Genomic DNA, 19,657 nt, shown 5'->3' on the forward strand with positions numbered 1-19,657 from the left:
CGCTCATATAAAGAAGACTGAGCAACTATGCAAGCAAGAACTAGACTGGCTCTAAAATATCTAACCTCATGAACTGATTGGACAAAGTCTGAACATCTACACCTAACGGCCTCTCACCAGCCGGAATATATGCAAGGTTGTCCAAACTCACAGCCTTTCTACTCAAAGCATCGGCCACCACATTGTCCTTTCCGAGGTGATACAAAATGATGATATCATAGTCTTTCAACAGCTCCAACCATCTCCTCTGCCTCAAATTGAGATTCTTTTGTTTGAACGGATACTATAGGCTACGATGAACAGTAAATACCTCATACGAGACACCGTAAAGGTAATGCCTCCAAATTTTTATCACATGAATAATGGCTTCCAATTCTAAGTCATGAACATGATAGTTCTTCTTGTGAACTTTCAACTATCGCGACGCATATGCAATCACCCTGACATCTTGCATCAATACTGAACCAAACCCAATGCGAGATACATCACAATACACCATATAAGATCCTGAACCTGTGGGTAATACCAACACTGGTGTTGTAGTCAAAGCAGTGTTGAGCTTTTGAAAGCTCGACTCACACTCATTTGACCATCTGAATGGGGCACCCTTCTGGGTCAATTTGGTTTGTGGGGATGCTATGGATGAAAACACCTCCACAAATCGGCGATAATAACCTGCCAAACCTAGGAAACTCCGGATCTCTGCAGCTAAAGTACGTCTAGGCCAATTCTGAATTACATCAATCTTCTTAGTATTCACTTTTATGCCTTTAGCTGATACTACATGCCCCAAAAAGGCAACTGAGTCTAACCAAAATTCACATTTTGAGAATTTGGTATATAACTGATTATTTTTCAAAGTCTGAAGCACAATTTGATGATACTGTTCATGCTCCTCTCGACTGCTGGAGTAAATCAAGATATCATCAATAAATACAACCACAAAAGAATCCAAATAGGGTTTGAATACCCGGTTCATTAAATTCATAAATGTTGTTGGGGTATTATTTGTTAGCCTAAATTACATCACTAGGAATTCGTAATGCCCATACAGAGTCCGAAAAGTTGTCTTAGGGACATGGGATGCCCTAATTTTCAACTGATGATAACCAGACCTCAAATCGTTCTTTGAAAACACCTTGGCACCCTGAAGCTGATCGGATACGTCCTCAATTCTTGGCAACGGATACTTGTTCTTGATAGTAACCTTGTTCAATTCCGATAAACTATACACATTCTCATAGACCCATTTTTCTTCTTCACGAATAACACGGGCGCACCCTAGGGTGAGACACTAGGTCTAACGAAGCCCTTATCAAGCAATTCTTGTAATTGTTCTTTTAATTCCTTCAACTCCGGCGGGACCATACGGTATGGTGGAATAGAAATAGGCTGGGCGCCGGGAGCCAAATCAATACCGAAGTCAATATCTCTGTCGGGTGGCATCCCCAGTAAATCTGCAGGAAATGTATCTAGAAACACATGGACAACTGGGACTGAATCCATAGAAGGAACATCCGCACTAGAATCGTGAATATGAGCCAAATAAGCTAGACAACCCTTCTCGACCATACGCTGAGTGTCACGACCCAAAATCCCAGCACAGGCATCGTGATCGCACTTAGTCTGTAAGACTAAGTAAGTCGATTACAATTTCATTTCGAGTCATTTGTTTTTTAAACATATAATTATAATAACCTCACAAGACTGGTAATACATGGTCACGAACTCTAACTGAATACATGCAATGATCTCGAGGATCGAATATACAATACTATTCGAATAAGAGTTGATAGTACAATATAATGGAAAGACTCCAAGGGACTGCGATGACCAAGTAGTCCTACCTTGAATCCTTGCGGTCACACTCTAATCTCTGCCGGAATCCGATATCTCCAATACCTGGCTCTGCACAAAAATGTACAGAAGTGTAGTATGAGTACAACACAGTCGGTACCCAGTAAGTATCAAGACTAACCTCGGTAGAGTAGTGACGAGGTACAGTCAAGACACTCAATAGTCAAATACCCTATGCAATATAGCATACAAAAATAATAGAAAGCAAATAGTACTGATAACAACAATAATCAACTTGTGACATAAACAACAAGGCAACAAGAACACCATAAATATTGCTCAAACTAATAATAAACACAAGTACAACCAATTAATCAAGTCCTTCAAAATATACATCTTTTATCTATGAGTTTTTCAAATAAAAGCTTTAGAATGTAATCTGTACAGTTAAATATATCCAGAATATACTTCCTTCAAATAAATATCTTATGAATATAATTCTTTCAAATAAATATATTTCAAATATAATTATTTCAAGTAAATATCTTTCGAATATAATTCTTTCAAGTAAATACCTTTCGAATATAATTCTTTCAAGTAAAAGTCACTATGTGACGCCTCATTTAACTTTTCTGGTGTGAGAAATATATTCAACATATCACATCGAATGGCACGGTAATACCTTTATGGACTGGGCTGCATGCCACAGCAATATATATATACATACATATATATATATATATATATATATATATATATATATATATATATATGTAGATCAAATCAATTGGCACGTCAACACCTTTCTTGCATTTATCTCTTTCTCATTGTGCATACATATAACAGTACAAACTAGGTGGGAGAAATGTCAATCACAATAAAAGAAATAAAGTGGGAGGCACACAGGAAGCAACAACGACTACAAGATACATAGAAAATATAGGTGCACCATAACAGCTCAAGATAAAGGCATGAATGTATACACAACGAAAAGATATCACAATATAATGTATGTCTCTTGTTCTCGCCTGCACGGAAACACCCTTCGTGCCATGAACATATGATAATAAAAAAATAATGGCACGGCATTACCCTTCGTGCTTTTACTCTCATCCTCACATGATAATATTAATGAAATGGCACGGCATCACCCTCTGTGCTTTATACTTTTCCTCACATGATAATATAACTGAAATAGAACGGCATCACCCTTCGTGCTTTAAACTCTCAAATGGCACATCACCCTTCGTGCTTTACACTCTCAAATGAAATGGCATCACCATTCGTGCTTTACACTCTTCCTTATCAAGCACGTGTATATCATTAACAAGAAAGGTAGGAACCATAAATAACATCAAGGAGAGTGTTTAAACGACAACACAATACAACAATCCATATCACAATTTTCCCACCTGCCACAACCAACTCCAAAGATACAACAAAAATCAACTAATTTCAAAGCAAATAGCCCAAGGCTCCACACAACGTATATAAAACATGAAAAATAACAACAGAGATGGAAAAGTAACTCATCATAGGACAACACCTTCTTTAATTCAAATTTTTGATAAATATATTAACGCTTCTTTTTAAAGTTTATTTAATTAATTATTCGCAGATGAAAAATCCATAATGAAATTAATTCAAAGAAACATCAAATCAATAAACACACAAAATTCACATAAAATCCAAGTGTCAATCACCCCAAATTATCATATAAAATACAAACTCGACAAACAAGGAACGAGGCATAAAAAATAAAGGATTTACTATGTTCTAAAAAATTTCCAATTTAATACATAAGGGTGTCTACGAATTTAAACCGATATAATTTGCACGTATAAACCAAGTACGTACTCGTCACCTCGCGTATAGGGTTTTCAATCACAGAATTTCCACATACGACTCAATGCCTAAGGGAAATTTCTCCCACTCAAGGTTAGGCAAGATACTTACCTTTTTGAAGTTAAGCCGATATTCTAAAATAGCTTTCTTGCTTGAATTGACCTCCGGACAGCTCAAATCTATCCAGATTGATTGTCTAACTTTATTAAAATTCATCAGAAATAAATCCGGACAATAAAACGTCAACTTAAAATTTTATTCTAAAAGGTCAACGCGGGGCTTGCCTCTTGGAACCCGACAGAATTTTTACAAAATCCGAACACTCATTCCGATACGAGTTCAACCATACCAATTTTATCAAATTCCGATAACGAATAGACCTCCAAATCCTCAATTTAAGGTATAGAAAATTTCTACCATTTTCAACCCAATTCACTAATTTCATGATAAAAACAACAATAGATTCATGTATTTTAACCAAAATCGAGTTAGGAATTATTATCCCAATATTTTCCTTGAAAACCCCTCAAAAAATCGCCTCACCCGAGCTTTCTTCGTCCAAAAATGGAAGAATGAAACAAAGTCTCATTTTGGACTTTATTCTGTTGCCTAGGGGTTTGTTTTTCGCGTTCGCGATGAACAACTCCTTCCACAACCATTTCTAAACTTTTTTCATACAACCTCTAGTACAATGGTCATAACCTTTTGTACATACCTCCAAATGGCAAATGGTTTAACGTTATGAAAACCAGACATCAAGGGATATAACTGTCATGTTTTGTTCATCTCCCAATTCCTTATATATTTCGTGATATAAGCTTCCAAAGTCAGCCTTGTGCAGCAGAAATTTCTTCTTCGCGATTTCTAAACTCTTCCCAGATAGCCTATAGTGTATCCACCATAACTTTTTGTACACAACTCAAATACCAGATGTTTTACATTTCTGAAAACTAGATATAAAGGGCTACAACTTTCATGTTTGGATCGTCTCTAAATTCCTTATAGATTGCAAGATATAAGCTTCCGAAATCGAGTGACGGACAGCAGGAATTCCTTCTTCACGAACTCAAAGAACAAAATCCTAGAAGCCAAATCCTTCTTCGCGAATGCAAGAGGCACCTCGTGAATGCGAAGAACAACACCAGACATCAAAAAACCAACATCCAAAGTAGGCCAAAATGATCTGATAACATCCGAAACACACCCGAGGCCATCGGGACCCCAACTGAATATACCAACAAGTCCTAAAATACGATACGAACTTAGTCGAGGCCTCAAATCACATCAAACAATACCGAAACTACGAATCGCACCTTGAATCAAACTTATGAGTTTATGAAATTTCCAAATTCTATAACTTGTGCCGAAACATATCAAATCAATCCGGAATGACTTCAAATTTTGCACACAAGTCAAAAATGACATAATGGAATTGTTCTAATTTCGGGAATCGAATTTCGACTCTGATATCAATAAACTCAACTCCCGGTCAAACTTTCTAAAAATCTTCTATTTTCCAACTTTCGTCATTTCAAGCCAAAATCAGTTACGGACTTCCAAATAAATATCCAGACACATTTCGAAGTCCAAAATCACCATACGAAGCTATTGACATCATAAAAATTCCATTTCGGAGTCGTTTACTCAAAAGTCAAACTCTGGTCAAACTTTAGAAATTCAAGCTTTATAAAATCAAACCTTTTATTTTATTTTATTTTTAAAAAAACTAACGAAAAACGTGCTTACGCACCTCGGAATAACTTCAAATTTTGTACATAAGTCATAAATAATGTAACGAAGCTGATAGAACTCTCGGAATCCAAATCGAGACCAGGTATCAATAAAAATCCAATTATGGCCAAATTTAAGAATTCTTTAAACCTATAAATTTCTAGTTTTCGTCAAATGGCGATAATTCAAGCTAGGGACTTTCAAATTTGATTTCGGGCATACGCCCAAGTCGCAAATTACGATACGGACCCACGAAAAGCGTCAAAATACTAATCCGAATCTGTTTGCTCATAACATAGACCAAAGTTAACTTAAATGAGTTTTAAAAGCAAAATTTCATATTTTCTTAAGTTTTTCACATAAAAAATTTCCAAAAAAGATACAAATTGCGCACGCAAATCGAGAAAGGCTGAATGGAGATATTTGAGGTCTCAGAATACATAAGTGAAGGTTAAAATTAAAAAATAACATATCGGGTCATCACACCGAGCCTTCATATAAGAGATAACCCTACTGGTAGAATGGCGAGGAATCCCTTTCCACTCTAATTGAGGTAACCCGGGTATGGTTAAGGTCACCATTTTGGCTTGACAATCCAATATGGCATGATAAGGTGAAAATCAATCCATTCCCAATATAATATCAAAATCTACCAGATCAAGAAGTAGGAGATCCACATTGGTCTTAAGACTCCCAATAGTAACCACACACGAACGATAGACATGATCTACCACAATAGAATCTGCCACCAGTGTGGACACACACACAAAAACACACAGAGAATCACAAGGCACAACTAGATATGAAGCAAAATAGGAGGACGCATAGGAAAAGTAGATCCTGGATCAAATAGAATTGAAGTGTCTCTATGGAAAACTGGAAAAATGCATGTGATCATGGCATCAGATGACTCGGACTCAGTCCTAAATGGAAAAGCATAAAATCGGGGCTGGGCCCTACCACTCTGAACCGCATCCCTAGGACGACCTCTAACTGACTAGCCTCCACCTCTAGATGTCTGACCCCTGACCCTAGATGGCTGGGCAGGTGGCGGAATAGCTAGTACTGGAATCATAGCATGAGAACCATACTGTTGCATGCTGCCTTGAGACCTGGGGCAAAATCTAGTAATGTGCCTCGGATCACCACAAGTATAACAGGATCTCGGTTGTTGTGACTGCTGACCCTAGAATTGGCCATGTCGACCTGGATAACCACTCTAAATCAGAGGTGCACTAATAGGAATTGGTGGTGCACTGTAAGCTAGCTGGTCGGAATAAGACATTTGAGGGTCGTGACCACCTGAAGCGCTATGGGATGCCTGAAACACTGAATGAAATAACCTGGGAGGATGGCCTCTACCAAAATTACCCCTACCTCCAGACGAGGCACCACTGAACCCATCGAACTGACGAGGCCTCTTATCAGACCCCTACCATCTCTCCTGTGCAAGAACCATCTCGATCCTCCTACCAACAATAGCAGCTGCCTGAAAGGGAATCTCACTTTCGGTCTGCTTGGCCATATGAAGCCTGATAGGGCGAGTGAGTCCATCAATAAACCTCCTCTCTCTCTCCCTTAGTATGAAGTAAAAGGAGAGCATGACGAGCTAGATCCACAAAAAGGGTCTCGTACTGAGTAACAATCATACTGCCCTGCTGGAGACGCTCAAACTGCCTGCGGTAATCCTCTCTCAATCTGATAGGGAGGAACTTCTCTAGAAATAGTCGTGAGAACTGCTCCCAAGTCAACCTAGGTGGTCTGGTCAACATATAATATATCCACCACCTCTTGGCTGAACCCGTCATCTGAAATACTACAAAATCGACCCCACTGGTCTCAACTATACCCATGTTCCACAACACCTCATGGCAGCGGCCAAAATAATCCTGTGGGTCCTCAGAAGGTGTACCACTGAAGTGAACTGGAAAGAGCTTAGTAAACTTGTCCCACCTCAGTAAAGCCTCAGAAGACATGGCGGGCCAATCACCGGCATGTGCCGCAATAATTGGCTGAACTACCCTAACTGTCGGGGCTGCTGGAGCCTGATATTGGGGAGCCATCTACTCCGGAGAAGGAGTAGTGGGAGTATGTGCTCCTCCCCCAGCCTGTGAGATGCTTGGTGCCACTAGAAATGTACCATTCTGGGCCACGCCCTCCATATGACTCACCAAACGGACTAGAGCATCCGGAAGCACTGGAGTAGCTATGAATCCTTCCGGGACCTGAACTGGTCCAACGGGTATAGTCTGAACTGGAACCTCCTCCTGAAGATCCAACTGAGGCCCCACTACGGGTGTTGATGTTTGAGCTCTAGCTCGAGCTCTTCCTCTACCTCGACCTCTGGCATGACCTCGACCTTGACTTCTACCCCTGGTCGTAGTTGCCACCTGGGGCACTAGCCCCTATCCGTCGGTAGATGTATTACGTGTTCTCGCCATCTGCGAGAGAATAAGAATAGAATGGTTCAATCGTCGATGATAGAATACAATCGCACGACTGAATAAGAAAGAAGTGATATTGTTCCTAAACTTCATAGCTTCTGGAAGATAAGTACAGACGTCTCCGTACCGATAATACAAATAAAGGTCTGAATAAAATTCAAATTGTTTGAAAGATAATTCAAAGCTAAGATAAGATAGAAAGGGACTTCAGAACTGCGGACGTTGTGTAGTTATACCTCAAGTCTCCTCTGGATAGCTGAATCCGAGCAAGTTTATGGTACGCCGCTGGGACCAACTCCAAAATCTTCACAAGAAGTGCAGAGTGTAGTATGAGTACAACCAACCCCATGTACTCTGTAAGTGCAGAGCCTAACCTTGACGAAGTAGTGATGAGGCTATAACAAGACATGTACGTAAACAACCTATACAAGCATATACAAATACGAAGCAAACAATTACATAATAATTAACAATTATAAATTTGGGAGGGAACATGCGAAGGGGGATGATATAATAATTTCAGCAGGAGAAGTGTCACGTATCAGCCAATTAATTCATCAACAATAAAATGAGCAGCTGATAATATGAAAATGGTACGACACCACCCTTCGTGCTTTTACTCTCATTCTTCTCATGAATTGATAAATAAATAATAATAATTGGCACGACATCACTCTTCGTGCTTTAACTCTCTTCTGGCACGGCATCACCCTTCGTGCTTTAACTCTCTTTGAAAATGGCATGGCATCACCCTTCGTGCTTTAACTCTCTTTGAAAATGGCATGACAACACCCTTCGTGCTTTTACACTCTTTCTCACCATGGAAAGGATAATATAAATAATATAAATGGCACGACATCATCCTTCGTGCTTTTACACACTTTCTTACCATAAAAATAATAATATAAATTCGAAAGAGTATTTAAATGCAGGGATATATAGTTATCAATCAAATCAATACCGAAATACCGACCTCACCTTCCAAAATTTTCAACAATAATTAAACTAGCAATAATCTCATGAAATATGATCAAATAAACAATAATAACTTAAGGAGGAATATCTTAATTAAATAGGTAATTATTCACAATAACCAAATTCCACCTGCATGCTTTGACTCAACCACAACGCATAAGTACTCGTCACTTCACATATACATTGTATCCGCACATTAATCATGTAACAAATAGACAAATAAGTCTTACTCTATCAAGTCAAGGTTAACCATGATACTTACCTCGATTTGCAACCAACTCAAGATTCTAATAAACCTTTAACTCGTGAATTGGTGTTTGAATGTCTCGAATCTAGTCACAAACAATTCAATATACTCAACACGAATTATAGAAATCAATTCTATATGAAAATACTAAATTTTCTAATTAAAACCCGAGATTTAACTCAAAAATCGCCTGTGGCATATCTCGGAACACGACAAAAGTTATAAAATATGAACACTCATTCAACCACGAGTCCAACCATAAAAATTTTACCAAATTCCGACATCAACTCGACCTTCAAATTCGCAAATCTTATTTTCAAATCCCTATGCCCAAATCCTCGAATTTCACCTTAAAAATATGTAATCTAGTCAGTATAATCGATGATAATTCAATATTATTGACTAACAATGATCACAAGTGACTTACCTCAACTTTTCCCGTGAATTCTCGCTTAAAACTCGCCCCAACCCATGTTGGAAATGTCCAAAATGATAAAAATGACGGAACCTTCTTTTTTGTAATCTGTCCAGTGATTTTGCACCTGCGGACATTTAACCACATCTGCGGTTCCGCTTTTGCAGAGATTGTGGTCTCTTTTGCGGGCTAGCTTGCCTCTGTGGACTCGCTTCTGCAAAGAAGTGTCCTCTTCTTCGACGAGGTTGCCCCTTCCCCTTTTCCGCTTCTTCGATGCGTGTGCCGCTTTTGCGGTCGTGCTTCTGTGACTCCCCACCTGCTTTAGCGAGCTCGCACCTGCGATCAAAAATATGCAGGTGCGATTACATAAGAAGGCCAAAATTTTATATTTTTCCTCAAGTCCCAATTTTGATGTGTTAATCATCCGGAATCCACCTGAGGCCCCCAGGACCTCAACCAAATACACCAACAAGTCCTAAAATATCATACGAACTTAGTTGAAACCTCAAATCACATCAAACAATGCTAAAACCACGAATCATATCCCAATTCAATCTTAAGAAAACTTAAGAATTTTCAACTTCTACATTCAATGTCGAAACCTATCAAATCAAGTCCGATTGACCTCAAATTTTGCACACAAGTGATAAATGGCATAACGGACCTAGGAAAATTTTTAGAACTAGATTCCGGCCCAATATCAATAAAAGTCAATTTGTGGTCAAACTTTGAAATCTTTAAGCCTTTAAGCTTCTAGTTTTCGTCAAATAGCGATAATTCAAGCTAGGGACTTCCGAATTTGATTCTGGTCATACGCTCAAGTCCCAAATTATGATATGGACTCACTGGGACCATCAGAACACAAAAATGGTAATTAAATTTAAATCACAGAAATGGATATTAAATTTAAAGATGATCTTTCAGATCATCATAGTTTTCTTTTTACTTTGAGATGCCCTAGTGTAGCTATGAAATACTAATTAATTTATTCAATTAAAATATGTATGTAGGCTATAAGGTACCAATAATCATAAGTTGAGTTTATTTATGCTAATATTAGGTTAAGTTGTCATGTAATGCTAAATTTTCCTATTTCTGCATCATAGCTGATCGGGTGAGACAACCTTAGTGATATGTTGTGTTAATAGTTGTAATAATTTTGTGGGGCAGGCTATTTGCATAGCATTATTTAATTTGAAGTGCAACTACTTTTCTTTTTTTTGAAAAAAATTTTGCATTCATAATCAGTTAAGGGTTTCCACTTTCCGGCATTAAAATTGCCATATTTGCAAGTTTGAAAAGGTGGGTCTTGAATTTTGAATATGAAAAGTAAGTTTAAATCAAGTGGTTTTTGTTGGAAAAACTTAAAAAAAAATTCAATAACTCTTATATGCAAGATCTCATGGAGTAAACTAAAACATCATTTAAAAGTTATCATTATTGCAAGCTTGAAGAAGTGAGTCTAAAATTTTCAATATGAAAAATGAGTTTAAATCAAGTGATCGGTGTTATTAGAAAAACTTGAAAACATTGAAATAAATGAAAAACAATTATATATATAAACAGCTCTCAATTTGAAATATTATCAATGTTTTTGATATTTCATACTAACCTTTAGTTGGCTTCATTAAAATTTAATTTTTCAATTATTGTTATCATCAAAACCATAGGTGATTAGTAAGTGATCGGGCTAACACTAAATAAGACAATTTGGGATGAACGATGCACCATTCTTGGGATAGTAATTCTCCACTAATGTCTATAAGAAATCTATGTGGTTTGCACGTGAAATGGTTCGACTGTATCTTTTGAAATCACTTTAAATTTATCTTGTTTAATTGCAATGTAGTATATGAGTAAGTGTGTGTTTAATTTTTATAATCATCGACCAAAGTTTGCAGTGAACATTTACTAGGGAACTTCAACAACAAATAGATTCAAATATCACAGTTTACGAAGAAGGAATCTGCTGTTATTATCTTGACATGCTTGCTTATTTATATATCTCAGCAAAACGCTGTTTTGGTAGGCTTAAATAATGCATCTTTTTTGAAAAGAAACTAAACTGGTACTCTTTGTTCTGATAAGCAATCTGAAATTCGTCAAAAGAGTATTTTCAGTATACTCCGTAAATACCTACCTTCCCGAGCCAAGAGTCTATTGAAAACAATCTCTCTAATTTCACAAGGTAGATTAGTGGCGAAGATAGAAACTTTTCTAAGGGTATTCAAACTTAAAAGAGGTGAAAAAAAAAAATACCTGACAAGGTGTTTAATATGTGTTATATACCTTTAAAACGTAATATTTTACTTATATACACAGTGTAATTTTTCGACGAATCAGGTGACCACCCTTATGACCATGTGGCTTCGCCACTGAGGTAGATGTAAGGTATGCGTTCACATTATCCTCCTCAGACCTCCACTATGTGAGATTATACTGGTATGTTGTTGTTGTTAGGTAATACCTACATTATCAAAGGGTTAATTTATGCCTGGACTTTGCATTAGTCTATCTTTTCAGAATTACGCTACTGTCATTTTTACTTAGAATAAGAAGCACATCCGATTTTTTTCCAGCTTGATTTCTTTCTCATTTACTATTTGTTATTTAATCTCTCATGATGAATTAACTAGATATTACGCTTTAGTAACATTTCGTCTAGATTATGACACATTAGGAAAGAAAGAATAATTTTTAAAACTAATTAAATGAGAAGACCAGTATGATTAACAATTTCAGTTAATACTCATAAATAAACACATTTCGGCAACTAATTAATTATAAGCTTTGCTAAAACGATTTGAAGCCTTTGTACAGAAATATGTACACCCAAGTGAAGACTACTCCAGTTTGTTTGCTTGTGCTTGCAACAAAAATCCTGCCCCTCCACCTGCCCTGCCCCATTTATTATTTTCTGAAAATGTGTTTTGACTCGTCCCGCCTTGCCCTGCCCCGCTAAGGTTTTGCCCTGTTCCGTCCTGTCCCATTTGCCATTCCTAAGTAAAATATATTCTTCCATATGGCTTGATCCAAATACACTACTAGAAAACTGCCTAAAATCATTCAGGAATAACGATCGAAATCGGTCGAAAAACTGGAAAAATCGACTGATTTTCGACCGACTTTAATCCGTCGAAATTAGGTTGGTTGGTAATAAATAGCGATTGAAGTCGGTCGCAATTTCCGACCGATTTCAGTCGGTCAATTAAATTTCACAAACGACCCAAAAAGAAAATATCTTCCGAAAAAACCGACCAAATTCGGTCGGTATTTTTAATTATACAATTAAAAAATGCACCATCTAGGAATAGAATCAGGGTCTATACTGTGTCAGGATACTATTCTACCACTAGACCATTAGTACATTTTGGTTTAAAACTTTCTTTTATTTTTTTTGTACTCTTTCATTGCATTTTCGCGCGAAAATAACCAACTGATTTTGATCGGTTTTATTAAAAATATAAAATTACCGACCAAAGTATCGGTTTTTTAAAATGACTAACTAAAATAACCGACTGATTTCGGTCGGTTTATGAATTTTAATTTAAATTTATTTTATATGAAAAACCGACGGATTTCAGTCGGTTTCTTAAAAAATAAATTTCGCATTTTTGTGCCAAAAATCGATTTCGGTCGGTTTCCCGCATTTTTGCTCCAAAAACAACCGACCGAAGTTGGTCGGTTTCGTAAAATCTTTTTTTTGAAAAACCGACCGACTTCGAAGTAATTTTTGGTCGGTTTTTTGACCGACCGAAGTCGATCGGTTGGCCGCGGTCGATTTTGGCCGAATTTTTAGTAGTGATATATACTAGAACCGTAGGATCAACATGTAAAGAACAAAAAAAATGTAATCCTGTATATCATACGGTAATAACCTAGGTAAACAATTAGGGTGTAATTTTCAATTTTCATGTGTGGTCATTCAACTTTGTGCACGTTACGCAAAAGTCATTTTTGTTATGGAAAAATCATTCAACTTTGTGTTCATTATTCAAAAGTCATTTTTTTTTCTTTTGTTACACAAAAATCATTTTACTTTGCCGTATTTATTACAAAAGTCACATTGGTAGATTTTATAATACTTTTACTTGAAAAGTATATTATGCCCTTCACATTATAAATCCTCTCATTTATGTAACACCTTCTATATTATATACTATATAATATATTTTTACCTAGATATTTTATTATAATTAAAATAAATTTATATTATTTTATTTATTATTTTTATAATATATCCATACATTTAATTTTTTCATGGCACTTAATTTGTTTAATCATATTCAAACATGAACATATTTTAAATATCAAAGTAATAATAAAATATTTATTTTTAAATATTTATTTTTAATATTTATTTGAAATAATAAAAATAGAGTTTTTAACAAATGATAGTTTTTTTTATAGTTAATAAGAATTTTAGGAAAAGTTTCAAAGATATTTGTGTTTAATATTAAGTTTTTAAAGCTTTATCTGTTAATATTATTTATTTGAATGTGTCATTGTGCTAAATGTAAGTATTTTATTTATTGGATTAATAGGTATGGCTTAGCTGATAAATCAGTGAGCTTTAATTTTATAATTTTTATTAAATATATTTTTTTAAGCATGATTAAGAACATGGACTTGAGATTTGTTCACGGTAATGTTACCGATAAATTTAATAATGCTACTTATATATCTTGAAAATTAATGTTAAATATCACGATCCGAAATTCCCACCGTCGGGATTGTGATATTAAGTTATTGTAATTATAAGTAAAACACATGGGTAAAAGTATATTATATAGCATATAATATAGAAAGTGTTTGCATAAATGGGAGGATAGCAAGGGCATAACAAACTTTTCAGGTGAAAGATTTGTAAAATCTGGTCAAAACTATTGTGATAACTAGAACATAGTAAAATGGTCTCTCTATCCTCACAATATCGGGCTAAGGTTGATAAGTGCATTTTACATGTTAACCACATAATTTCTCTCATAAAAACATATAAATTATCATGTTTCCTCCATATTCTTAACTTTATTTTGCAGGAATAATTATAGAAGAATTGTTGTGCTCAACATGAAAAAAGAAAAACAAATATTCAAGAAAAATACAACAAATAATCGTTTCTTTGCCATGGTCGGAATATTTTGAACCGGACATTTTTTAGGACTTTTAGTTAATTTAATTTATTTTGTCAAATAAGTTGGCTAAACTTGATTTAACTTGAAAAGCATGAGACTTAGAAAAGACGAATTCGAGTAAGTACCATTCATGGGTTTTATGATTACTTTTCTAAGCTCATCCTTACTTATTGGTGATTGAAATCATATTTTTCGTTGGTTCCAAGTGTATTGTGCGGTTAACTTATATTACCTAGTTCTCATGCTTATTTGAAAATCTAGAACTTGCCTTGAATGTGGTTTGAGGTGAAATTCTAGATAAATTTTTGAGTTGAGAAATGAAAGCAGGCCTTCTTTATTGAGCCATAGCCTAAATTGACCTACTTTAATAATTTTTATCCCTAGTTAGCCTAGTTGAACATAAATATATTATCTCTTATTTTGTTGGTCGTCAAGCTTTAACCTTTAGCATGTTTGTTGTTACGACTTGTTCTTTGTTCACCCAATTTCCTTTTGAGCACTTTAAGAGTTGATCTGAATGTAAAAATCTAGGCGTGAGGTATAATTGTGAAAATAATTAGTGAAAGAATAATTGTTTGAGGTTGTCGATCTTTTGATATGTTGCCATGAGAACTGAAAAAGATAGTTGCTACTGAAATTCTAAAAAACAAAAAGGCAAAAAAGAAAAAGAGGATATCAACAAGGAAATGTTAGCATATCCGTTAAAAAAAATAAAAAAGAAAAATTGTGAAAAGGATGAAACAAAATAGAGGTTATTGTTTAAATAAGAGCAAAGATTTGTGCTTAAGCGATAAAATAAAGTGTAGTGCTCATAGGGAATTTGAGTCACTATTATCCATATATATCATACATATCCCTAAGCCTACATTACAACCTTGCAAAAGTCCTACATGATCTCAACTCCGAAGACTCCTACATTAGTGGAGAACCACATGATAGTCAAGCTTATGGAAATTTCAGTAGCTTGAGGTACTTCATTGTTGCGTGTGAGCAATGTTTTTCTATCTATTCCCTTCATTGTTCTACATCTATATATTATGTGATATATGGGCATCTCTCTTCATCTAGTGAGACATACTTGAGATTAGAAAATATTATAATTTCAGTTCTCAATAGGTGAACATGAGTACAGTTGAAAGTTGTTTGAACTCGTAGATTGGTCTTAGTTAATTCTTCTCTATAAAAACTTCTCATGATTTCACTTAAAGTGTTTAGTTACTATATTCATTTGTTTTCTTGTTCGAGGACGAGTAAAAGTTTAAGTATGGGAGAATTTGATAAGTGCATTTTATCAGATGTTAACCACATAATTTCTCTCATAAAAACATATAAATTATCATGTTTCCTCCATATTCTTAACTTTATTTTGCAAAAATAATTATAGAATAATCGTTGTTGTAACGACCCGACAGACCATTTTGCTTTCTAGGTCCTCGTTCCCCTAAATAAGACACCCCGTATGTATTTTTACTGTTTTATGACTTGCAGAGATGGTTAGTTCGGGATTTAAAAGGGTTCGGGTTGAAATCGGAACACTTAGTTCCTTAGTTGGCTTTTAAAAGGGCTAAGTTTGACTTTGGTCAATATTTTGAGTAAACGACCTCAGAACCGCATTTGACGGTTCCAATAGGTTCGTATGATGATTTTGGACTTGGGCGTATGTTCGTATCGGATTTTGGATGACCCGGGAGCGTTTTGACGCTTAAGGTTGAAAGTTTGCTTATTGAAGGGTAAAAGTTACTTAAATTTGGTTTGGAGTAGGTTTGGGTATTATCGAGGTTAGTTTGGGACTCCGAGCTGGAGAATAGTTCCGTATAGTGATTTAAGACTTGCACGTAAAATTTGATATCATTCCGATTAGTTTAAGTAAGTTTCGGCGCGCTCGGAGTTGATTTGAAGAACTTGAAGTTCATAAGTTGATTCAATTTGGTTTGGGGTGTGAATCTTAGTCTTGATGTTGTTTTCTGAATTCCGAGGGTGAGAGAGAATCTGTTTTATGATTTCAATCTTGTTGGCATGTTTGGACAAGGTCTCGGGGGCCCGGATGCCATACAGACGATGTGCGGAGGTCGTTTAGACATGGGTGAACCGCAGAAGCGAAGCCAGCCAGGCTAAGGCACTTCCACAGATTCAGACCTTAGTCCGCATAAGCGGTTCCGCAGATGCAGCCTAGTGACCGCACGTGCGAAATCGCTGGAGGCATAGTGGTCCTTTTAAAATGGGACTTAGGCTATTTTGAGTTCATTTATTACACACTTGGGCGATTTTGGAGCTATAAAGATGGGGATTTCAACCTAGCTAACTGAGGTAAGTAATTTCTATATAATGTGAGTGTAATACATAGATCATGGGTAGATTTTAACATGAACATTTGTGAAAATTATGGGTTTAGATGAATAACCTTAGGTTTTGATAAAAATGAGATTTAACCATGAAAATAGTATTGGAATTGAGTGAAAACTATATATTTGAGTTCGTGAGGTTATGGGTAACAACTTTCTTCGAAAATTTTCAAAATTCGGTCACGTGGGCCCGGGGATGAATTTTAGCGATCCTTTAATTGGGGTTGGGTAATCACTCTAATAGTTAGAATATGAACTTTTGAACATATATTGATTGATTTATTCAACATTTGACTAGTTTCGAATTGATCGGCACTGAGTTGAGGCTTTGGAGTGAATTTAAGGCCAGAAAGAGAGCTTGAGACAAGGTAAGTCTCTTGTCTAACATTGTAAGAGAGAATTTTACTCCATAGGTGATTTAGATTAATGTTTTCCTCTAATTGTGGAGGCTACATATGTACGAGGTGACGAGAGTCTGTGCGTAGCTACTATTTATGCTATGTCCGGGTAGTTTATGACCCAAATCATGAATTATTTGAAATGTCGCACCCTATTTGTTAATTAAATTGCCTAAATTATATTAGAACTTGTTACAAGAATTGTGAAAGACCGTTAATGGAATTTGTACTACATTGTGTGTTAGCCTTTAATAACGTTTAAGTCAAATGCTAATAAAGTATCTTCTCTTCTTATGGAGCGGGACGAACGCCTAGGCAGTAGATAGATGCATCTATGGTTCATGTTGCTCGACCCTCGGCAGTGTACACATTATTCTAGATCAGGTCATACGATCTCGGCATAATCGTGCGTGTTAATACTCAGAGTGTAACTATATATTTGATATCAGTTTCATGGCTTGAGAGGTTAAACGTATACATGATGGAATTAATTTGGGACTTACCAAGTGTGAAATAATTCTTTACTTCTTGCTTGTTATTTAGTTATTATTTTGATTACATAACCCATGCTTATTTAGAAATTCTGTACTTTTATTGGTAGCCCATAGTAAGTGTCGATGTCTGTCACGACCCAAACTAACCCCTATCGTGATTGCGCCTATCGTGGAACTAGGCAAGCCGACTCATTTCCAAAACAAACCGATATTTTCATTTCAAAGATAATCTCAATGTTATTTAATATAAAAACCTTCGTAAAGGAGTTCCAATCAAAATAAAAGTGCGGAAAGAAAAGCCTGACATCGGGTGTCACTAGTCATGAGCATTTATTACAAACTATCTAACAATATCAAGGCTAACTCAACCTGAAAAATAACTATATATAACTAGAGGAAGATAAGAGGGAGAAGAGCAGGGGCTGCGATCGCCAAACAGCTACCTTTCTATCTCCAAGAAAATCTGCAACCAGAACACTCAATAACCGCTACCGTGCCCAGCTACACCTGAATTTGCACACAAGGTGCAGGGAGTAACGTGAGTACGCCAACTCAGTAAGTAACAATAATAAATAAAGACTGAGTAGTAGTGACGAGCAATAAAGCATATAACATTCATATCATGAAATCTCAGTAAAGCACAACATGCTTTAAAAATCAGCATTTGAATCGTTTAAACCCGGTTCCAGTAAAAATCATTTAAAAATATTTTTCCAATAGTTTTTCAAACAAAGGCTCAATGCAAAGGTGAGCAAAAATTATGAAATCATAAACATCCCCTCGGGCAAAACATCACTCATATACAGCCCCTCGGGCAAACCTCACAGTCACTCGTGCCACTCGGTCATACCTCACAATCACTCTTGCCACTCGGGCATACGTCACAATCACTCATGCCTCCCAGTCACTTAGCACGCGGTACTCGGCACTCGCACTCAGTAGGTACCTCCACTCACTAGGTGTGTGTACAGACTCCGGAGGGGCTCCTTCAGCCCAAGCACTATAACCTGCACGGACAACTCACGTGTTGCACGGACAACTCATGTGCTATAATAATAAAGTATGTAACAGGCGGGCAGCCCCGATCCACACTCATCCTCACAATCAGGCCCTCGGCTGATATCAAACATGCTGCGGCGTGCAGCCCAATCCCATAAATATCCTCATAAATCAGGCCCTCGGCCTCACTCAGTCATAACCTCTCAAGCCACTCGGGCTTTTCAGTAAAACAGGGCATTTGGCCCAAAACATTTATGTGCATCAAAATAGAGTCATAAAACTGAGTTATGCGGTAAGTAAGTATAAACACGACTGAGTATAGATTTTCAATCGAAAACAATGAGAGTATAGTAAGAGAAAGCCCCTAAGGGTCCAAACAGCACTGGTGCAAGGCCCAAACATGACATTCAGCCCAATTTACAGAAATTCTTTCTAAAACATATAAGTATCATATAATTTCCATAAAATATGCAACTTTACAGTTTCTACGGGACGGACCAAGTTACAATCCCCAACAGTGCACGCCCACACGCCCGTCACCTAGCATGTGTGTCACTTCAAAATAGTTGAATGATACGAAATCCGGGGTTTCATACCCTCAGGACTAGATTTGCAATCGTTACTTACCTCAAACCGCGAAATTCTTATTCCGCAATGTCCTTTCCTCCTGAATTGGTCTCCTAACGCCTCGAATCTGGTCATAAATAATTCGTTTCAGTCAATAAAATTCATTGGAATTAATTCCACAAGATAATAATGATTTTCCATAAAAATCCGAAATTAGCTCAAAAATCGCCCGTGGTGCCCACATCTCGGAACTCGACAAAAGTTACAA

Source organism: Nicotiana tabacum, chromosome 9 (genome assembly GCF_000715075.1).
Source record: "Nicotiana tabacum cultivar K326 chromosome 9, ASM71507v2, whole genome shotgun sequence".
In the NCBI taxonomy this organism is placed as follows: Eukaryota; Viridiplantae; Streptophyta; class Magnoliopsida; order Solanales; family Solanaceae; genus Nicotiana; species Nicotiana tabacum.